The following is an 8,380-nucleotide window of genomic DNA, read 5'->3' as shown; positions in this document are numbered from 1 at the left end:
TCTGCTTCTCATCCCCGTTTAACAGTCGCCAAAATCTCTCGCAGACAGAGTGCGTGTGTAGGTGAGCGAACGTCTAACAAACAAGGCGTTTACAGCGCTTATAATTCATCCCACCTAACAATAAATGACAATGGCACTTCTTCTATCAGTAAACCCTGTGCAGTGACATACCCTTTGAAGTACCTAAATTCTGACGTAACATTGACCCCTTATGCCACTGTTAAACCTAAAACAATATTCCCGCTGTGTTTCTTCAGAAATGGTTCAGTGCCTGTGGGGAGTTTGCCTCTCTACAGGTGTCGTAAGACAGCGGTTCCTATGGAAACGTGCGTGATGCAAGGTCAAAAGAAAACTATAAGTTTTGATGAAGGTGGTGATATCTGTCCATGGCCCAACCCTAGAAATAAGACCAGGTGCAGGTGTTGGAGTGACTATGTTTTGCCTAGTCCTGATGGTACGACCACATTAGACGGTATGTATCTATTGGATGTGTGGCCACAAAGTCTACCTAAATCTTCCACCCAAGTGGGTAGGAATTTGTGCTCCGGTGCGTCTGACTGACCACACTTACATTATAACTCAGGCTACCCACCACCGTTGTAGCCGCAGAGCTGTAGTAGATGTGAAACCACACGATCCTATTTGGGGAAAGGATGTCCCTGATGAGCATAAGTTGTGGTCTGCTAGTCATAAAATAAGGTTAAGTCTGTTCCCCTGGGTAGGGGTTGGGAAGTTACTGTTAAGAATGGAAACACAAGAATACAGAATTGGATTGTTTGTAAATTCATCTATTAAAGTAGATGAGAAACAAAATGTTGAAATATCTGCTATGCGTTTAATGTTGATGCAAAATAGATTGGTGCTTGACCTAATGGCAGCTGCAGAAGGAGGTGTTTGTGCTATGCTGAATGACACATGCTGTACATACATTCCTGATGAGGCGAACAGTCATGATGTTACTGAAGCTTTGCACCAAATGAAAAATGTACAACAAGCAATGATTACTGATACGGTTAACCAAGGATGGGATCCTCTTTCATGGTTTAGGTCCGGTACCTGGCTGCAGATAATCTTGAAAATATGTGCTCCTATACTTGCTGTATTAATCTTGTTCTGTGTATTCACAACATGTGTATTACCTTGTTTTTGCCAGCTTATAACCAAGACTGTAACTGCTAATATGAATGCTTTGCTTTTGCAAGAAGAGGCATGTAGGCTCCTCGCTGAGGACAACAGTGAAGTGTAATGATTAATTGATTAACCTCATGATCAGCAATGAAGTTGTTACAGAAAACCTGTATTGGAGATGTTACAATGGAACAGATGATTGTGATAGTTACCAATGATAAACAGGAGGGAAATGTAAAGGAATTATTATTATCATTGTATAAAACACCTGTGTAAACAGATATATAAATCACCTCTGTAAGCAAAAATATTATACTGAGTTTCAAGGACACAGAATTCGAGTTGGGACACACAGGAAAAGGCCTCCCATCTTTGTGTGCGTCTGTGCGTGGGTTTTGAGGGAATCAAGCTGAAGGAGATAGATGTCTGGCATCCTGTTTCTCTGTGTGCATCTGTACAATAAAAGACACTGCTTTTTGGGCTGCAGGTTCAGAGACTGATGGTGAAAGGTTCCATACCTTTCACTAGCACCCTCTCCTCGTAGTTCCGGATGCTGCGAGTAAATCCATACTACGTGTTGTGGTTTCTTGTGTCTAATATGTTGAGGTAAATTCCATGACAACCCCCCTTTCTTTTTTTTATTTGGCCTGCCAGTTGGTTTCTGGCCCTGAGCTCTGCTCCAATCCGGCACATGACAAACTTGTCAAGGGCCAGATCCTCTATTGCCTTCCAGTGTGCTGGGTGATGTATTTGTAGCTCACTGAAGGCTCCACCACGTTGAAGAGCCCCCTTTAGTCTCCTGGCGAGCCCCTTTTCTGGCCAGACTTCGGGGAGGGTTTTCTTCACCATGTTTTCACACTTCATAATGCAGTCTTTGAAGACTGTGGAGGGATTGTGGAGGCTGGCCGATGCAGTGTATTTTTTAAGCTGTATGAAGGATCCCTCCCTGGAAACGGTGCTGTAACTGTGCTCTGTGTTATTTCTTTTCACTAGTGCACACTCACACTCCCAGCATCGCCCGAGTTCAGGATCCTCCGCCACCTTCCTTGTGACCCATCCAGCCACGTAGGCGAGCGCCTCCTGCTCCCCTTTCTGCATCTCTGATGCGTTGTTTCCGTCAAGGCTGATGTCCACATGGGGGATGCTCTATGATGGGTAATGGCAAAGTAAGGGTGGGTAATCATTAAGCATTATCACCTGCTCATGGACGATGTCCATCAGCTCAGGCTCCTGTTCACTCTGTAGCAGAAGAAACACATCGCAGAAGGTTGTGAAATGTTTTCATTTTTTTGTTATTGTTCATGATTGGACACTAGACTGACCTGCAGCAACTGAGTGGCATCATCAGGAATGCAATTTCAAAAACAGACGCACTCCTCAGCGCTGCGGTGAACTCCCTGGCCGTGGGGTGGAACCGGTGGCCTCCCTTCCCCCTGATGACTGAGAACAGGTTCTGCAAACACAAGTAAGTGGAGCATTGTGAACTTGGGGGTGAAGGCATTGTAATGTTAACAGTACAACAAAGACAAGCTGTAATACCTCTAGGCAGTCCTGATTTAGTTTTGATGTGCAGAGGCATTTCACTCCCTCGCACATCAGCTCCTGATGAAGCTTCAGGATACTTTGGATGCTCAGCTCAAGTCTGCGTGGCATAGTGGTGGTCTTGTAGATCTTGAAAGAAGGATTGCTCTATCAGATTAAGGCTGGAAACTGTTGTGTACTTGTCAAGAAGATGGCAAACGATGAAGTGTTTAGCAGTCTGTGCTTTTCAGAATGTCTGTGCAGACCCCTCAGACTGACTCTCTGACTTCTCCCTTTTCTACTTTACCAACACTACACTTCACCTTTTGCCGTTACCTGAACTTACCCAAACTTCCAGGTTTTGACCCAAGGAACACAACTCCGGAGGTAGTCCACCCTGCTGGAATCTGCACTCAGAGGCCTCCTCCACCATTTGGTGTCTTTCATACTACTGCAGAATCAGTGTCACAACATTTCATATGGTGCTCGGTGAAATAGCCAATGCACACATGAGGCCAGCGCGATACCCATGGTGACCCATGGTAATGGAGATACAGAGTGCCGGAAAAGTGAAGGGCAGAATAATTCAATATAAAGTTCCTTGTGCTTTCTGCAGTAACCTTTTGTTTTCAACAGTATCACGTCTTTCTTTCTCAACTCAGAACTCAATCAGCATTTGTGCAAAGAAGTAGTTGAGGTGTCTTGCTAAATTTGTTTATCTTGAGTTGAGCACGTCAAAAAGCCTGTCCATGTCCTCAGCAAACTTGGCAGTATGAAGGGCCTCCTCTGGTAGTAGCTTTTGTACCACCATAGTCTGCATGCCTTGTGGATTTGAGGGGAAGAATGTAATATGATTTGTGATGCCCGTATACAGTTGTTAAAGTTGCAACATGTTTTAACATGCAACATGTGAATTATTTGACAGTTAATTATATGGTGTTCTTGCAGAAAATTTACCAGATGCCACAGAGTGGCTGAGGACCTGAGTAGCTAATTTGACACGCATGTTGGTGAACGGAGGTAGATAGATATGGCGTTCGGTCAGTTTTGGGACCATCCGGATGAAACTCCTCAAGGTGTCTCCTTACCTTGAATCTAGAGGAACAACATTGCGATGACCAACCAAAATTAGTGATGCTTACTGTATGCAGCTTTAAAATACAGTATGTAATGTAACTGTGTCTAGTTAACATGTATTACGTTTATTGGATGTTTTTTGAGGTTGTTCCGTATGGACTTCACCAAATGTGGTACATCAAATATAAGGGGGATGGGTTTGTTGATGTTAATGCAATGACCTCCATCTCCATCGTCATTGGTGTTCAGGGAGGCTCCCAAGATCCTCATGGCTTTGGCATTGGTGGACCCCTGACCCCACATCTGACCTGAAAGTAAGACAAAGGTGCATTTTTGGATAGTGAGTGAATGTACAGTGTAGAATAATACTGAAATTGTGCACAGTTTTGTGTCTAACATACATTCAGTCCAGATTTTTCCAGGTAAACAACAGCCTCACTCAGTTTGGCTGTGATGTCTTCGCCGGCCATCGCCGATTTGGAAAAGAAGTATGCTATTGCCTGAAAAGACATGTGAGGAAAGATTCATTCAATATACAGTTCAGCTGCAGTATTTCTGAAGTTTAAAATCTGACATGAAATGTCCATGTGTGTATTGCATATTATTTTTTAGATCTACTACCTGCTTCCACTTGCCAGTTATGGCTCGAGCCATGAAAACCATGGCTTGTGTTGCCATTCCACCTTTCGCCAGCCCATCTACACAGTCCAGCCTGCGATTGTATTCTAACTGGCGCTTAATGCACATCTCATCAATTACAAGTGAGCAGTTCTTTTCCTCACTTGTCATGGTTTTGCTCTTCGCACTTATTCTTGCCAAAACACCATGAAGAAATCCAGGCTGCAGAAGGAAGGGTTGGATTTTAAAACATTATATGTATTACATGCCAGTGCACTACATTGGTTTTGTCAAAACTTCCCAGAGTGCCCATCAAAGATCAAGATCAAAGATTAAGATCAAAGTAGCACCTTGGGCTCTGGTGGAAGAGGCGGATTGCCAGGTCTTTACTATATCGGTCTTTACTTTTCCAGGTCACACTTACTATATCGCTGCCTGGCGGGCCATCCTATATCATTGGAATGTATAGTCTGGAATCGAACCATTTACCTCGCTTAATCCAAGGGGCGGGCAGAGAATTGTCTTTCAAACTGCCTAGGCATGCAATAGGCCAGCGCTACGACCATATCCGTATCCGGTCGGCAAAACGGCAAATACATCCTTCTTCGAAAGGAATGACTTAAGTGCATTGTGTTGCTCAACTTTCAAAGAAAAACACAAGTCCAACTCCTCCAAAGTTGACGCCAACGGCGATTCAAACAACCACTCTTCGTTAGCCATAGCCACCTTCCTTGTTGTTCACCGTCACAGGACTGTCGTTATCCTGTTAAGCCCGCCTTAAGACTCTCTAACAAAATAGAGCGCTGTGATTGGATGACGTCCACGGCGTCAGCCAATAGAAATCCCTATGGTTTGATACTAGACGTACAGGCTGAGCAAATTAATTTGCCGCCGCTAGGGTGCGTCTAGATTTCTAGGCTAATATCGCTGGCCATGCTTCCTGACCTTGGCCATGGCAATCTGGCCATCTACAAAGTCTTTGGTCTGCTTTGGTAAGCAATCTGTGGCCAAGGCATATGTCCGGGTGTTTGTAAGTCTGCAGACCAAATGGATTCAGTTTTTTAACTTCTTGTGTATTATCAATATTACCATTGCAATAACTGTGGCCATTGCACATACTTTCCCTGGAGATTTGTGATTTGCCTGTACAGTCTGGAGCGGCACTGCCACAATTTGTACTTCTCCTGTAAAGAGAAAATCTTTGATTTTCTGTGAAGATGTCATATTTGTATGAACGTGATATAGACATCAATGGCATGTACACATATCATGCATACTTTCTGGGAAATGCAGCAATCACTAATGCCTTAACCTGCTCTTTCTGTGCCAGCAGTTTGTGGAACTACACGGCCACATCACTCTCTTGCACAGAGGTGCACCGCTTGTGAAGGACCGGGACAGCATTTGGAGCCAGCCGTTTTACTTTACCCTTACAACAGGAAGATTTGACTTTTAAGTAATGACATATACTGTTGAACTTATGATATGCTGTGCACCACACAGCACTGGACAAACATCCAATATCTCTACTGAGGCAAAACTTCCAATATAGGATGCTTGTGGTGTAGTGTGCATGGTAAACTGATCTTTTGTGATTATATTCAAACTTTGCATACATCCGTGTATGTAGTGAAAAATTGGCAGTTTGATAACATGACATTGAAGTTGTTCTGTTGTTGTAAAGTTTGAATGTTGACCATACTTTACAGATTACATCATTTGGCCTGAAATGATCTTCGCAGACCCTATGTCCTTGTGACTCCACATTGGTCAGAACTGCCCTCCTGGCATTGCGAAGCCACTTCTTTCTCCTGTGTTGATATGTGTGAATAAAAATGTATCTTAACAATATGATATGTAACTGTTTCATTCTTTATGACACAGTTTAGAATGGGACAACATAGATGTAGGACTTTTGATTCAGTACTCGTTATTCATTACTTGTAATATCAAAGTCTAAAGTGGTAGTGTAACGGATGCCAGCTAGCTTAGCTGTGCTTGTGGAACGTTGGTAAACCTCGCTCCCTGACGCCTCAAAGAGTGCTGCTGGGCTATTGACTCAATTGTTAGCGCGCTCGCCTCCCGATCCGAGGTGCTGCTGTTCGCGGGTTCGAGTCCGGGCGTGTGCAGGGCTGAATCGCGCAGGTTCAACACAATGCAGGTTACATTGGTGCCGTGACCCGGAGCGGGAGTGAGGTTTAGGGGGGTGAGTGTAACGGATACCAGCTAGCATAGCTGTGCTTGTGGAACGTTGGTAAACCTCACTCCCTGACGCCTCAAGAGTGTTGCTGGCATGCGAGCCAGTAGCCTGGGCTATTGGCTCAATTGTTAGCGCGCTCGCCTCCCGATCCGAGGTGCTGCTGTTCGCGGGTTCGAGTTCGGGCGTGTGCAGGGCTGAATCGCGCAGGTTCAACACAACGCAGGTTACAGTAGCAATGTAATTTATGGACCATATTGTGTGAAATGTACAATAAACACTGAAGATGTGTCCAGGAGTATGAAGTGGACAAATGGTTCAACAGTCTGCTCCAAGATAAATGTACAGATGTGCTAGGTAAGTGGTAACAGCATGGCACCCCCTCAGTTCCTGGTTTGTTCTTTGCTTAGTTCTTCCCCTCTGGGTCATATTCATCTGATAAATCAGGCAACGGTGAGTTTGTAATGACTAAGATGGCTGTTCTGACTTTCTTCTGATGTTATCTGTGAGCAAATGTCATTTGGTAAGGCTTGTTCGCAAATAATGTAAATAGAAAAAAAAAATAGAAAGCAACTGGAGGCAAGATTGTGCAATCAATACAAGATACAAGAATATGTTAGTTATTTGGTCCCTGTTTTTTCTACTTGTGACTTTATGGCTTCTTGACCATAAGTCAATTACGCCTAGTGTTGAGCTCATTTGCATATTATAAAATGGATTTTTCCTAGAAACTTGTAAAAGAAAATGTTACCTTTCATGTATACTTTCACTGGACGAGGTTTGATTGTGATAGGAGTAAAGGAAAACATAAGCCCATTAGGGTGTATTTGGGCATATGCGATTAGTATATTGCTCATTTGCATATTCAAATTAATTTTCAAACAAACTCCTAATACAAATTGTTTAACTTTTCATGTAGACTTTAATTGTGTAAAGTTTTATTGTGGTAGGAGTAAAGGAAAAAATTAAGCCTATGCGGGTATATTTTGGGTAGCCTATTAGTGTATAGCTCATTTACGGTAGGATACTGGCTACCGATTATATCTCATGAACAAACTGTTGTATAAACTGTTGTTGCTTGAGGCTTTGGATTATCGGACTCTATAACCCTGATCGCCAAACCTTTCTGTCAAACGTTGACGTGAAACGTTAAGCCGGCATCAAGGGCTAAAAATAATACCGGGCCAAGGAAACGTTATCTGGAAGAAGAAAGCATCAAATTCATTCTGACGTCTCTCAAAACTAGTGACTCAATGTAAAAGTGAGATTTTCTCAGATTACTTACGCGCGTACCTTTGTTTGAATTATCAAGGAACTGCATGACATCGTTGTTGCTAGCAAACTAGCAAACAAACGTTTAAAAGAAAGCTGACACCAACGAGCCGTCGCTGCGACACGATGCCTCCCCTCAGCTGTGCACCAGGCTGCGACTGGTCATCGGCAGTTCCATGGTTAGAGACCTCTGCATTCCCCCATCACGTAGCGGTCCCTCCAAGGTCTACTGCTTCCCTGGTGCCAAGGTCCTTGACATCCAGCAGAAACTCCCAAGCATCCTCGCCTGCCACACCAAGGTCAACAACATCATCGTACACGTGGGCACAAATAACATCAGAGATAAGCAGTCAGTAGCACTGCAGGAAAACTACAAAACTCTCATTACCACCCTGATGGGCACAGAAAAACGCTTTGTCATCTCTGGGCCTCTCCCTACCTACAGAAAAGGTGCTGAGAGATGGTCCAGACTGTTCGATCTCCTCACCTGGCTCAAACACTACTGTGCTTCCCTAAGCATCCCCTATGTCAACAACTGGGGCTTGTTCTGGGAGAGGCCCAGTATGC

The 8,380-nt window shown here is 43.9% G+C and overlaps 1 long non-coding RNA gene across 1 annotated transcript; it reads right to left on the bottom strand.

Moving 5' to 3' along the window:
* Positions 1 to 989: 989 nt before the first annotated feature.
* On the bottom strand, positions 990 to 2,756 carry LOC143134469 (uncharacterized). Its single transcript, XR_012988651.1, has 3 exons — positions 2,668 to 2,756; positions 2,451 to 2,581; positions 990 to 2,274 (listed from the first exon to the last, which is right to left on the bottom strand). It is a non-coding gene; the product is annotated as an uncharacterized LOC143134469 (long non-coding RNA).
* Between the last annotated feature and the right edge of the window lie 5,624 nt (positions 2,757 to 8,380).

Source organism: Alosa pseudoharengus, unplaced genomic scaffold, assembly GCF_046254945.1.
Source record: "Alosa pseudoharengus isolate Yale_2024_CS ecotype anadromous, Long Island Sound unplaced genomic scaffold, YU_APseudo_1.1 YU_APseudo_1.1_scf_2, whole genome shotgun sequence".
Lineage (NCBI taxonomy): Eukaryota > Metazoa > Chordata > Actinopteri > Clupeiformes > Clupeidae > Alosa > Alosa pseudoharengus.
This window is presented reverse-complemented; position numbering and strand designations above follow the sequence as displayed.